The 15,564-nt window shown below is 34.1% G+C and overlaps 1 protein-coding gene and 1 long non-coding RNA gene across 2 annotated transcripts in view; both read right to left on the bottom strand.

Annotated features, from left to right (window-relative positions):
* Positions 1-15,564, bottom strand: part of LOC149418666 (uncharacterized) — a 65,048-nt gene that overhangs the window by 14,200 nt on the left and 35,284 nt on the right. The gene's annotated exons all lie outside the window — the stretch shown is intronic.
* On the bottom strand, positions 4,849-7,055 carry LOC149418667 (uncharacterized). Its single transcript, XR_016302990.1, has 3 exons — positions 6,993-7,055; positions 6,061-6,130; positions 4,849-5,959 (listed from the first exon to the last, which is right to left on the bottom strand). It is a non-coding gene; the product is annotated as an uncharacterized LOC149418667 (long non-coding RNA).

Genomic DNA, 15,564 nt, shown 5'->3' with positions numbered 1-15,564 from the left:
GTCTGTTGTTGTTTAAATAATTCTGTCATAAATTTACTTTGTTTTATGTACATCCGGTATTCTTATTATATTATAATATCATGGTTTTTGTATTTTTTTAATATAATTCTGTGTTAGTGTAACTAAAGTGAATTTTAAAATAATGGTTGATGCTTAAAAAAAAAAACTTCTTCTTCTTTTCTTTTAACTGTTTGGTTAATTCTGTTCATTTCTGAATACGAGGAGGAAATCTATAATTGGTTGTTTTTTGGTATTGATGTAAAAATGATATATTAACTATAAATATACAGGGTGTATCGGCAAGTACCCGACAAACTTTAACCAGCTATTCCTCAGCACATTTGGAGTAAAAAATGTTATGGCGCGTTGCTGTCCGGTAACATTTTTTTTCCATTAAAAACAAAAAATAAATAAAAATCCTCACTCCGTCACTGTCATTTGCATTGTTTCTCGTGTTCAACAGCTATTATTAGCAAGTGTGTCAAAAATTGTCCTCGCTCTTTCGTACACACTAAATAAAAATGAGACGAATGGTGCCGTGCCATTTCGTTGTGATTGTAAAAGCGCGCCAACGTAGGTACGTACGTACATTATTCAACGAAACTCGAACAAAATATTGCCAGACGGGTTTTCAAACTTTGACAAAGGATAAAACATTGGTGACATGTGGTGAAAATATGAATAGTAAATTTTTTATTAAAAAAAAATGTTACCGGATAGCAAAGTGCCCATAACATTTTTTACTCCAAATGTGCTAAGGAATAGCTGGTTAAAGTTTGTCGGGTACGTGCCGATACACCCTGTATAGAAAGCTATATGGAAAGCTTTCCGAATTAAATTATTGTCTGACTGAAGGAAGACACTTGGTGAAATCATTCCGACTTTAGCCCTATTATCGTTTTTATATTTATTATTTTTTTGTTTGAATTACCATTTTTATTACGATAGTTGTACCACTTACCAAAATTTACGACAAAATTGCACTACTTCAGCTACACAAAGATATTTTTATTGAAAATAATACCCCACTGCTAAATATTAGCACAAGGAATACTTCTGTTGGTGGACTAACTGTACCACCCGTACGAACCACAACAGCACAAAATCACTATGTATATAAAGGAATAAAATTATTTAATAAATTACCCGCTGATATGCGAACAGAAAAAAAAACAAATATAAAAAAAATTAAATCATATTTTTGTAGTACCACCATATAATTTTAACTTCCTCTTAGATATATTCTTGATTGTTTTGTTATTCCTAATGTTTTATGTACATCCCATATACATTTCTTGTTTTAATTACGAGTACCTTTATAATCTTAAAATATGTTATGTCTAAATATGTTAAATTCTTAAGTTTTTAAGTTATTAATAAGTTGTCCTCTCCTAATCACAAGCGTAAGCTTTTGTAGGAGAGTGTATAAAATATGCTTTAATATGTTATAATTTGTAAAAAAAAACATTGTATTATTGTTTTTATTTTTTTATATATGTTTTTATATTTTCTTATTTATGTTACCACCATAATACGGGCTTTTGCCTAGTTTGGATTTTAATAATACATAAATATAGATTTCCCAAAAATTGATAAAATAAATAAATATAATGATTTTTATGATAGGGATTAAGGGTCGGATTTATTGTTGTACAGGGGCAGAGAGTTTTTCGCACCGCCACTGATAATTCTCATTTTAGATTCATGTATATTATATTTGTATTCAAAGGAAATAGAATTTAATATTTCAATTAAATTACTGTTTAATGAAAACAAGACAGTTCCGGTGTTGATAAAAAATTAAAATAAATACAATATTTCACGCCCATTCATTAGATTTGTCTACTTTAAAAAAAATGATAAAAAATTTCTCTTTAATGTTTTTTATTGTTATCTCAAGTACTCTATTTCAAAAGAAATAATTTTGATATTAAAACGCTAAAAATAACTCGGAATATGATATTTATAAATAACTAGCTGACGTGTTGCTGGCGTTGCTCGACTTTTCTCTACTTTCAATAAATACGGGGTTTTCCAATAAGAGGTGTTATTTTGATATTCAATCGTAAAAGCTCAATGGTTTCGTTGCTTGTGTGGCATGTAGCGCCGTCTTGTTGAAAGTAAACGTCGTCCAGATCAATACCATCCAATTCCGGCCATAAAAAATCATTAATCATCTCTCGATAGCGCAATCCATTCACCGTAACTGTGTGATGTTTTGGACATCCACAAAAATAAACGATAAATAATAAAATAACGTGCTCTAAAAATTTTTTGTTTAAACAACGACGGAAGACTTATTGACAGACAGGCCTTGAGTAAACAGATTCCCACGGGAAAGGAGAGACCGGAGGACAGTCGAGTTTGGAACTTGGGTGGATTGACAGCCCCGAGAAAGGGATACAAATCAGAAGTGTTGTTCGAAATTGCAGTTAATTATTGAATTCAAATGGTATTAGAGAATATTGCGGAATATTGAATTAAAGTGAAAGATTATTGATCCGGTGTTTGTGTGAAGTGAAAGTGATTCGACTCAGTGGGAAAACAATTAATAATAATGACAATAATAATAATTGGATAATTTGTAGAGCGCCGTTTTGTAAAAACCCACCTCAGGGGCGCCAGGTGTTGTGCAATCGCGATTGTGTTATAAAGTTGTGTTGATTTAAACGTGATTTCGTATACAGTTCGAACTAGATTGCTTGTCTTAAAAACATGAAAATAATAAAAATATTGATTGCGTTTTAAAATAGAGTGAATGTACTTAAAGGCAGGAAGTGTTTAATCGGGCTAAGTTATTGATTTGGCGAGATGGCATTCTATCCACGGAGACCGAAAACCAGAGAATCAAATAGATTATTAACTGTGGGTTCGAATCCTAACAGATTAGGGAGGTACAATTTTATTTACAGGAATATTTAATTACCCTTTTATAAGCGTAGGGAGGAGGTCGAAAATTAAAGTGATTTAGCTATATAGTGTAACCAGGTAAGTTTCACACGAGGATTTGGAGGTGACTAACAGGGTGAGTTTTTTTTATATTATTTATTAAATTTCAGAGGACCCTTTTAATAACAGGATACAACCGAGGTACAGGAACCGAGTTTGCAACGCCTGCAACCCAAATAATCTTCCCATAAGAAGGGATACGCTAGACGCATTGTCAATCAGCTGTGAGCGAGAGACGAGTCAACGACCTTTTCATATATAGGACGAGAGGCGCGGAGTACAGTCAGTCAAAGGGGAAGTTTTGCTAGCGTATGCCGTCCCAAATTGAAAACGATCGGATGCAACCAGACGGAACAAAATGAAAACTTTTCTTCTGTTATTTGACTTTCTAATTTAATACTTTTCATCTATTATTTGACTTTCTAAGTTACGAATTGGGATGCACAAAAACAAATCTAAAGTCGAAAGAGGGAGATGGTAATCTCCGAAATAAAACTACCAACCGAACAACTTTTCTCAACAGGTATCTTTCGAGAGGTAGGCAGCCTCTTTAAATTAAATGCAAAAAATCAAACCAATTATCCGTTTATACCTTACCTGAGAGGATAGGTATTCAGTAGAAGTTACCCATACCTAATACACGAGGATGCTAGTGACCTCATAAAATAAATACTGGAACCAAATATTAAAATACAGACAGTCCTCATCCCAAATTTGGCATTTCGAGTAGACCTTACATATATCTCACATGATAATTGGCTGAATGGGTAGGCACACAACCTATCGTTAATAAGCAGGCAAAATGTCGACAAGATTGTCGTGTGTTATCTATGTATTGACCTAGAAAGGGATGTAAATCCCCGACGGCGTGGGAGTTACAACGTTTTCTGGAGGTGGCACGTAACTTAGGACCTTGCGTGTCACATTTTCGCGACTAGATTCGTGATAAAGGGATGTTATGGTTTTCCCCTTCTACACTCAGTAAAGTAGTTTATCCTGGAGGTGTTTGAGATTGGGGCAATTCTGAAATTGGTGAAGAGACCTGGTTTTCTTTATTCTGGCGTGAAGGTTGCCGATTTGGAACAAGGGGAGACCCGGCCGGTTGTGATATCCAGACACGCAGATATCGATCGCCTTGCTCAAATTATCATCCATCAGTTTTGTTTGGTAAGCGGAGGAGCCAATCTTAACTTGAAAAAATTCATTTCCTTTCCTCTCCTTCCCCTCCCAAAATATATACATGGATGGCGCCGACAACTAACACCATGAATTTATCGTATGTATATCACATATATAAAATCTAACACTTTATTATATTCACATTACCCTACGATAGGTAGAATCGAGTAGCTAGGGGGGGGTGAGCAGGCGACTTAGAAGATAAGGTTTATAAAATGGTTTTGAAAAACAGCGGTAATGGATTCAACTCACTCTATCTCAAAAGAACCAAGGGATACCACACAAAACATAAATAACTAGGTTTCTAAACCGAGAAACAAAAACCCAACACAACGTTCGGTGAAGCCTTTTTATACTGAACCGTCACGTGAAATGAGTACGTTCAAGGTCGTACGTCACGTAGACAAACTAGGATGTACACACTTGAAGGGGTGTGTAATAAAGAAAAGACGGCAGGGAGGACCTTCCTACCCCGGATATATATATAACCAAAGCCTTATGGAAAAGTTACCTACGGGACTTAAGGAAAATGTATCGTAGAAAGAAGAGAAGGAAAGGTTTGAAGTAGAAAGGGCAGATCATTACATCTGATGCCGCAAACCAGGAGAGATAGATATACAAGCTGGTTTGAATTCATTACTGTTGTTGAAAAAAAAAAAAATGGATTTCATAAACCTTATTAACCTGTTGAATGTGGGACGAAATTTCGGAAACGGCGCGAAAATTACCTCGATGTGTTCTGCTCAAATATCTTAATGAAAACTAAGTATTTGCTTTTTTTTCGATTGTTTTCTGTTTACCAGATAATGTAGCTAATTATTCATATATAGTTCATGATTATATCGTAAGACGTTTTCCCAGAATAGCTAACTTTATCTGAAAAATTAATAAAAAATTCCCCCGTTCGGGAAACAATTGTCAAAAAAATTATGTATATGAATATAAACGGATTTTATTATTTCTACACAAACCTGAATAAATAGCCTATATGAAAAAAAAACAAACCAAAAGTGTTTTCAAAGAAATAATGGCATTTACGTTGTTTTGAAAATGTAAAATATTTTAGGCTTTTCAAAAAAAAATGTCAAGCCAAGCGTGCACTTTAGAATTTTTTTGTGTCGTATTGTATAAAGTTATGAAAGCAATTCTTTCAGTTTTTGGTAGTTCATACTATTGTTGTTACTAATAATATTTTTTTATACTAGAAACCTGTAAATAAATAATGCTAAAAATATATTTATGCACTATGATGTAAATTTTCGCTGTCACTTTACTAACCTGGTTTTTGACACAATTATATTGCGAAATATTATAAAAATTACATCAAAATAAACTAGATAGAATTACCTTTCTAATGGAACCTCACACCTATTATTTCGATAATGAATTTATATCCAAAACAATGCTAATATATACAATATTTACCTCAGACAGTTGACCAACTTCAATACATCGATATCCAAAATGGCCGCCATTTTTGTATACAGATATTTATCGAAATACAGAGTGGTGCAAAGAATCATGATTCAATGAGAATAAAAATAAATTTTAGTGATATTTTTTTTCATAATATTTATTTCAATTTTATATAACATAAAATGCATTTTTTCAATTTCAAGTAACTGGGTGGTTCAATAAAAATAAAAGTCGGAGATTTATGTTTCATCATATTTATTTCAATTTTATATTACATGAAATACATTTTTTTATTCAAGTGCTGTGGGGTTCAATAAAAAAATGTTTAGTAAAAAAAGTTTTTTTTCATCGTATTTATTTCAGTTCCTCTTATGTTATGTTCTCTTATGTTCCTCTTATGTGGCCGATTTGAAACCTGAAACAGTAAACATTTATTGTTACACTAATGTCTTTCAATTCTGGAAAAGATGAAGCGTACAATCAACCTAATATAACTACTACTAATACAAAACATACCGTCATGGCGATCGATGCGGTGTCTTTGGTGGTTCTGCCCCCTGCATCATGTTGTATTGTGGTCTCCATTCTGCAAAGCGATAGAAGCAATCAGACATATACTTGTATTTATATAATTTTTAAAAAGATATTTATAATTGCATACTGTTTTTTTTTATCATATATAAAAAAAAAATCTTATAATTTTTTTTAGCACATCCTGTACACCTGATCTAATTTTGTGATATTTATTACGATTTTTCATAAAACAATAAATAACAAAAAAAATATTTCCGTAAATAAAACAATAGTTTTACATTTTCTAGTACACCCTGCTGTGGTGGATTCTTTTGTATGGAGATTGCAATATTCACATATCACTACAGGTGGCGACACTAGTCATTTTTCAAAGCTTTCGTAAAATTCCGTAAACACATACATTCAAACAAATTGGAAATCTTGATTGTATTGGTGTCAATTGCTGAGATGCAAAACTTATTTTTTTATAATATTTTAACTAAATATTGACTAAACAATGATTTTGAAACACAATGCCAATAGTTTTACCTACATAATGACATATGAATCTCTACAAATAATATAATATTACGATGTCAATAATGATAAACAAAAACGAACTTTTTATAAGCAAGTTTTTTTTGACATTTTCGGCCAGTAATTCATTTTTCATAAAATAAACACTAAATATTGACAAAACAAAAGCTTTTATATATTCTCTCAAATGGTTTTTCTACACAATAACATGTAAATCATTCCAAATAATGTAATATATGACATAAATAACTTGATTCAAACACAATAAATTTTCAGAGCGAAAACACTTCCAGTTTTTGACAGGAATTTTACGTATTTGTCTTTTGCAAAAATGAATTATATTTATGAAAAACACATGACTTGTTCAATGAACTATGCATAAAATCATGTTTACTTACGTTTCTTTGGGAAATTCGTCGTATAATACAGTCTTTACTGTAGCAGTCCGTCCACCAGCGAACATTGAAAAAGATGCACAAAAAAGATGACAACGGCTTTTCATAGAGAAGTCAATTTGAAAGCTACCAAAGAGGCTACACTAATAAAATAAAAGGTATCTTCTAGACTGATATTAGCGCAAGCGATTTTGACCTTGTTCTTCATACAGTTTCTCTATAGATAAGGGTTAAAATAGCACTTAAAAAAAAAAACCAAGCAAAAATATTTCTCGGATGCCGGCGTCCGACTCACAGTCGAGAGGTTAATTCACATTAACAGCAAAAGAAATGGTACCTATCGTCAAAAATGATAACAGAGACATCGTACTTCAAAGGCAAAATAGAATAAACAGACAGACCCGGAAAACATTGAATTCATTGTGACGACAAAAAACATCTAAAATGTTCATAAACAACGAAGCCAAAGGATAAACAAACATCGAAATCGGATTAATTATAACACAAGAATAAGATAGCTGGGACAAATCTAAAATAAACATTGCATTCAGATATCGTGAAGTATATGGCATATTTTATACCGTTGATATTTGAATAAATGTAAACAATTATTGTTTATTCCAGATCTAAAAGGCAGAGAATGTTTAAGACATAAATAATAAAAGACAGACAAAACCATCGGATCACCGCCGAGGACACAAAATAAAAACAAATCAACATGAAAATAAATAACACTCGAACATAATACAAATAACGTATTGAGGTGAAACAACACTGTTTAAACAAATAACTCAGAGTTTAAAAATAAACAAGTGTGACATGACATATTGAATTTCTACCCATAGAGACACAAAACACTTGAAAAAGCTGAGGGCGGAAAAAAACTCACCAGTAGAACAAGCCGATAATCACGGGAACCAAAAAAATAAACAGATGCTAGGTTAGAAACGAAGAACAGGGGCGCTCAACATTTTGGAAGAATTAAAATAAAATTTAAAATAAAAATAAAAAATAAATACAGAGGTATTCGAGAAACGTAAATTACCTATAGTTATTTCTAATCCCATCGACTAACACGAGGAAGCGAGATTACCCGTTGGGCTTAGAACTAAAGGGAGGCTGTGATGTTTTGGACATCCACAAAAATAAACGATAAATAATAAAATAACGTGCTCTAAAAATTTTTTGTTTAAACATCGACGGAAGATTTATTGACAGACAGGCCTTGAGTAAACAGATTCCCACGGGAAAGGAGAGACCGGAGGACAGTCGAGTTTGGAACTTGGGTGGATTGACAGCCCCGAGAAAGGGATACAAATCAGAAGTGTTGTTCGAAATTGCAGTTAATTATTGAATTCAAATGGTATTAGAGAATATTGCGGAATATTGAATTAAAGTGAAAGATTATTGATCCGGTGTTTGTGTGAAGTGAAAGTGATTCGACTCAGTGGGAAAACAATTAATAATAATGACAATAATAATAATTGGATAATTTGTAGAGCGCCGTTTTGTAAAAACCCACCTCAGGGGCGCCAGGTGTTGTGCAATCGCGATTGTGTTATAAAGTTGTGTTGATTTAAACGTGATTTCGTATACAGTTCGAACTAGATTGCTTGTCTTAAAAACATGAAAATAATAAAAATATTGATTGCGTTTTAAAATAGAGTGAATGTACTTAAAGGCAGGAAGTGTTTAATCGGGCTAAGTTATTGATTTGGCGAGATGGCATTCTATCCACGGAGACCGAAAACCAGAGAATCAAATAGATTATTAACTGTGGGTTCGAATCCTAACAGATTAGGGAGGTACAATTTTATTTACAGGAATATTTAATTACCCTTTTATAAGCGTAGGGAGGAGGTCGAAAATTAAAGTGATTTAGCTATATAGTGTAACCAGGTAAGTTTCACACGAGGATTTGGAGGTGACTAACAGGGTGAGTTTTTTTATATTATTTATTAAATTTCAGAGGACCCTTTTAATAACAGGATACAACCGAGGTACAGGAACCGAGTTTGCAACGCCTGCAACCCAAATAATCTTCCCATAAGAAGGGATACGCTAGACGCATTGTCAATCAGCTGTGAGCGAGAGACGAGTCAACGACCTTTTCATATATAGGACGAGAGGCGCGGAGTACAGTCAGTCAAAGGGGAAGTTTTGCTAGCGTATGCCGTCCCAAATTGAAAACGATCGGATGCAACCAGACGGAACAAAATGAAAACTTTTCTTCTGTTATTTGACTTTCTAATTTAATACTTTTCATCTATTATTTGACTTTCTAAGTTACGAATTGGGATGCACAAAAACAAATCTAAAGTCGAAAGAGGGAGATGGTAATCTCCGAAATAAAACTACCAACCGAACAACTTTTCTCAACAGGTATCTTTCGAGAGGTAGGCAGCCTCTTTAAATTAAATGCAAAAAATCAAACCAATTATCCGTTTATACCTTACCTGAGAGGATAGGTATTCAGTAGAAGTTACCCATACCTAATACACGAGGATGCTAGTGACCTCATAAAATAAATACTGGAACCAAATATTAAAATACAGACAGTCCTCATCCCAAATTTGGCATTTCGAGTAGACCTTACATATATCTCACATGATAATTGGCTGAATGGGTAGGCACACAACCTATCGTTAATAAGCAGGCAAAATGTCGACAAGATTGTCGTGTGTTATCTATGTATTGACCTAGAAAGGGATGTAAATCCCCGACGGCGTGGGAGTTACAACGTTTTCTGGAGGTGGCACGTAACTTAGGACCTTGCGTGTCACATTTTCGCGACTAGATTCGTGATAAAGGGATGTTATGGTTTTCCCCTTCTACACTCAGTAAAGTAGTTTATCCTGGAGGTGTTTGAGATTGGGGCAATTCTGAAATTGGTGAAGAGACCTGGTTTTCTTTATTCTGGCGTGAAGGTTGCCGATTTGGAACAAGGGGAGACCCGGCCGGTTGTGATATCCAGACACGCAGATATCGATCGCCTTGCTCAAATTATCATCCATCAGTTTTGTTTGGTAAGCGGAGGAGCCAATCTTAACTTGAAAAAATTCATTTCCTTTCCTCTCCTTCCCCTCCCAAAATATATACATGGATGGCGCCGACAACTAACACCATGAATTTATCGTATGTATATCACATATATAAAATCTAACACTTTATTATATTCACATTACCCTACGATAGGTAGAATCGAGTAGCTAGGGGGGGGTGAGCAGGCGACTTAGAAGATAAGGTTTATAAAATGGTTTTGAAAAACAGCGGTAATGGATTCAACTCACTCTATCTCAAAAGAACCAAGGGATACCACACAAAACATAAATAACTAGGTTTCTAAACCGAGAAACAAAAACCCAACACAACGTTCGGTGAAGCCTTTTTATACTGAACCGTCACGTGAAATGAGTACGTTCAAGGTCGTACGTCACGTAGACAAACTAGGATGTACACACTTGAAGGGGTGTGTAATAAAGAAAAGACGGCAGGGAGGACCTTCCTACCCCGGATATATATATAACCAAAGCCTTATGGAAAAGTTACCTACGGGACTTAAGGAAAATGTATCGTAGAAAGAAGAGAAGGAAAGGTTTGAAGTAGAAAGGGCAGATCATTACAACTGTTGCTCCAGCCTCATTTTCGAAAAAGTAAGGTCCAATGACTCCGCCGGAACATAAACCGCACCAAACAGTCATACAACAACTTTTTCAACAATAACTCTTGGGTTTTCCGAGCCCCAGATGCGACAATTTTGCTTGTTGACGAAGCCACCGAGGTGGAAATGGGCCTTATCACTCAAGGTGATTTGCATTTGATTCACTCAAGTGAATTTTAATAATTTCAATGCGTTGTTGAAGCGCGTATCGTTCCATTTTTATTAATGACGTAGCTTCTACTTGTCAAATGTCAAAAAATGACAGCTTCGAAAATAACATCTACCGAAATAGCGGGCTATTCAAAATAACACCTCTTATTGGAAAACCCTGTATAATATCCATGTATTATATATATAAACCTTCCGGAAGAAATTCTATAAATGATAGTGGAAACCCTATCAAACTCCGTTGCATAGTTTAGAAGAACTATACGCACAAATAGACAGACGCGGATAGTTACTTTGTTCTATACTATTTAGGACGGGTTGTTTCGGAGAATCTGAACAATTCATCAAATTTCAACGTTCATTTTCAAGTTCTGTGAAAGATTTTTTCAAGTTCTGTTTTTATTTCAGTTTTGTCAAGCAACTAGCCTACAATGATATAAAAACAGAAATTGAATAAGTCTTTCACAGAACCCGAAAATGAACGTTGAAATTTGATGAATTGTTCAAATTTTCCGAAACAACCCGTCCTTAAAGATATTATCTGATGTCTACCCGGCATTGCCCGGAGACTAACGAATGATTTGGTATAAAGTTTTGAGGTTATGAATTCTACTGTACCCGATAAGTGGGTGCATTTTTAAGGTGGAAATAATATTATTGTATAAGGTATTTGTTTCACAAATCTGTTCAGTAGTTTTGGAGTCTACAGAGGACAAACAAAGAAACATTAATTTTAATATACATTAGATTTGGACAGATATTGTTTTATTGGGCTATTTAAAATACATTTTAATTTAAATATTTTTTTAAAAGACAGTGTTAGACGTAATTGTACTATGTGGAATATTATCATTATTGTAAGGAAGACAATTTTCATTCCATTGACATCTAGCGGGGAAAATGCGAACTAAAATTAGATCGTTCCAAAATTACACAAAAGATTTTTAAATTAAAATTTTCCCATACTGTTTCTCTAGAAATACATTTATTAATAATTTAAACACGAGTAAACAATTTGAATTGATTATTCAAACGATATAGTTTTTTGTGCGTACGTAGTACGTAGGAGTGTGATATTTTCAAAATTGAAACTGATTTAAAAATAAAATAAAATTGTCTTGTAAAATATTTTTATTATTATTATGTCGGGATTTATTTTAAGGTTATTTTCACAATTTGATACATCAGCTGAATCAGGAAAATTACATTGTGTGATGCAATACAGATTTTAATCATGAAGTTTTTTCACGCTGGTAAAATCCTAGAGCCCGGGTGATGCTTTAGCAGAGGTTTTAGAAGAAAATGAAGAAAGAAAAAACAAAAGCGCGCGTTCCCGCCTTTTCCAGTCTTACCTTTTGAAAATAGAACGTGGCGCTAGAGCTGTCTGGCGGTCGAGCGAGGCATTAATCATCCCATACAAAATAATGCATTACACTCGAGGTGTCGCTGTGGCGGAAAATTAATAAGACTATACTAAAAAATGCAACCCGTAAAAAAAGTGTTTTTACTATAATACATCTATTTTTATTAAAAGAAAAAAAAATAATAAAAAAAAGAAAAATAATAAAAAAAATAGTTAACCCCACACAGGATGCCCAGAGGAAATTAATTTCCATAAGGGCATATGTCATTTCTTCGGATGCTGCGTGGAGGGTCTTTTTAAAGTGAGGGAGGAGATGAAGTTCTGGGAAGGAAAAAGGTATGAGTGGTGGATAAGATTCTATAATGATTCTATAATTGCTGCGGCGATGGGTCGAGAGACCAGATGGAGGGGTGAAAGGGTCTCCACAAACCGGCCTATCCGAACTGGTGGGCAGGTAAATCCGAACACACCTCACCCAATGAACTCGGGCACCCCTGATAAGTCACCAAACGTAGCGAACCACTTGGGCTGACCTATGGCAGAGGTGTTGGTTATCCAATAAATGGTTCCTGGGGCGGCGGTACCGAAATCTGCCTCCCAAATAAAGTTTTTTGGTTTGACTGAGGATTTTTTTTTTTATAGTGAATACCTCACAAGAGTCCCAACTGCTCCCGTCTGGAGCCAGTGAGACTATGTCATCCCCAATTGGGGGATGTTGTGAGGCTGAAGGTAAGTGGGGAAGGGAAAGAGGAAGGTGGGGAAGTACCTGGCTATTCAGATCTAGTCACTAAACACGGCTAAAGCCATTTGGAGCAACGTTTCAATTCTGAATGGTGGTCTTACACCAGGGCGATACTGGTAGTATCTTCCACTCTGGAACGTGCCGCAAATATACTATATATTATTTTAATTAATTAATTGTGAAATAACACAAATTAATCAAATAAAATTTATTTGCGCACGCCGGGTTCGAACCCGCGACCTTCGGAATGGCAGTCCAATGCGTTACCACTGGACTATGCCGGCCGTCAAGGATTGAACCTTCCTTCCCGGGGACTGATTAAAATGAGTTCTAATTGATACCACCAAAAGTTAATGCAGAGTTTCAGCCCCGAAGTGGGTTCATTTCCACTTTCAAAATACCATTTCATTCTTTAATTTATTTATTTACAAAAACAAAATCAAAATTCAAATAGATGTATGGATAAAAAAAAATGAATATTTTAAAATTTATAATGCAAATAAGTTATGTGAAGAATATTATAGATGTACTGAATAAATTCATTAGTATTTTACAGGATTTTCCAATAAGAGGTGTTATTTTGAATAGCCCGCTATTTCGGTAGATGTTACTTTTGAAGCTGTCATTTTTTGACATTTGACAAGTAGAAACTACGCCATTAATAAAAATGGAACGATACACGCTTCAAAAATCCATTGAAATTATTAAAATTCACTTGAGTGAATCAAATGCAAATCATCTTGAGTGATAAGGCCCATTTCCACCTCGGTGGCTTCGTCAACAAGAAAAATTGTCGCATCTGGGGCTCGGAAAACCCAAGAGTTATTGTTGAAAAGCCTCTCTATCCTCAACGTGTGACTGTTTAGTGCAATTTATGGTCAGGCGGAGTCATTGGACCTTAATTTTTCGAAAACAAGGCTGGAGCAACAGTTACGGTGAATGGATCGCTATCGAGAGATGATTAATGATTTTTTTATGGCCGGCATTGGATGGTATTGATCTGGACAACGTTTACTTTCAACAAGACGGCGCTACGTTCCACACAAGCAACGAAACCATTGACCTTTTACGATTGAATATCAAAATAACACCTCTTATTGGAAAATCCTGTAGATAAACCAATAGAAATGCATTTCGGGCGCAACGGTTGCCCGAAGTAAGGTCAATTTTCCCAAATCAAACATATTTTTTATATTCCTGGGGGCGGGTTTTTGTTCGGCTTCGTCCGTTACAGGAGGGTGTTTATTTAACATATTTTTCCACCGAGAAACGCACTGAGATTTGTGTGAAATGGAATAGATAAATGGATTTAGTATAATTAAAATGAGCATAACACGCTTGTTTTAATTTCATCAGAAATGCGTAATTATACTAGAAATATTAGTTCTATTCATTTGAAATCCACGGAACCCATTTATTCCAAGTATGAACCCTAATATAATATTATTAACTCTTGACAGGCCAAGATGCCAAACAAAACATCTGTAACCAAGTGGGTCTTCCGACGACCCCATGCATTTTTCTTTCTTATGGGCTTTTAAACTATAGAAATCCCAATTATTCAGTCAATTATTGGTAACTCATGAATATATAAAATACTAAATTTTACAGAAAATGATCTGTCCAGGAACGGGAAACTTTACTGGACAGGCGAAGCTTTCTAATATGTAATTTGTACTTTCATTTGTATCTATCTATAAATAAAAAATTAAAAAAATAATATATGTCAAGTATTTAAGCTAGTATAAGGAGGATAGTAAGTTTAGGTACTACCTACTCCCCCACTTGACTGCGGGATAGTTATCACACTTTTTTAAGAGGAAGCTACAAGCCAAAAATGTGTATATTCTTAGTATACCTTATAATGTAGGTAATAGGCATTAAAATCGCTCGACAAACGGAGTCTAGAAACGTTCGATTTCAAGCACAAAACTGTTTTTTTTTATTTATTTTGTAAATAATTTTATAAGAAAGCAAAAAATGTAATCAAGTGAAACTGTCACAGATAATCTTAGCTATAATACTGTATTTGTTTAAAGTTGTTTCCTTTACGCGTTCATAAATTTCTATTGAAAAAATATTTTTTAGTAGTTTACATTTTTATTTTTGTATTGAGTAATTTATTTTTATTTTATTTTCATTAAGCATATTTTTGGTATTCATAATGTACACCAATTCGTTAAAAAGATTAATCAAAATAGTGATTTAGCATTAAACTTCGCCTTAAGTCGAATTTTATTCGATGTGCATGGAGAGTGCGACCTGAACTCTGAACCCCATCTTACAATAATAATAATAATAGTCAAAAGGTGTTTTCAAAGAAAAAATTACCTTAACCTTTTCACCGCGATCAAATGTACCGAAAATCTATAAATCTCTTATTTCTTGACAGATTTATGATTTGCTTATCTTAAAAGCTTTATTAATGCTCTTGAAGTTTGTTGAAACACATAGAAATAGAACTTGCTTGGAAGATTCTCTTTCAAGTTTAAATAGGCCGGCATAGTCCAGTGGTAACGCATTGGACTGCCATTCCGAAGGTCACGGGTTCGAACCCGGCGTGCGCAAATAAATTTTATTTGATTAATTTGTATTATTTCACAATTAATTAATTAAAATAATATATAGTATATTTGCGGCA

This window comes from Hesperophylax consimilis, chromosome 13 (assembly GCF_061612785.1).
Source record: "Hesperophylax consimilis isolate HC1 chromosome 13, BYU_Hcon_1.0, whole genome shotgun sequence".
NCBI classification, from domain to species: domain Eukaryota; kingdom Metazoa; phylum Arthropoda; class Insecta; order Trichoptera; family Limnephilidae; genus Hesperophylax; species Hesperophylax consimilis.
This window is presented reverse-complemented; position numbering and strand designations above follow the sequence as displayed.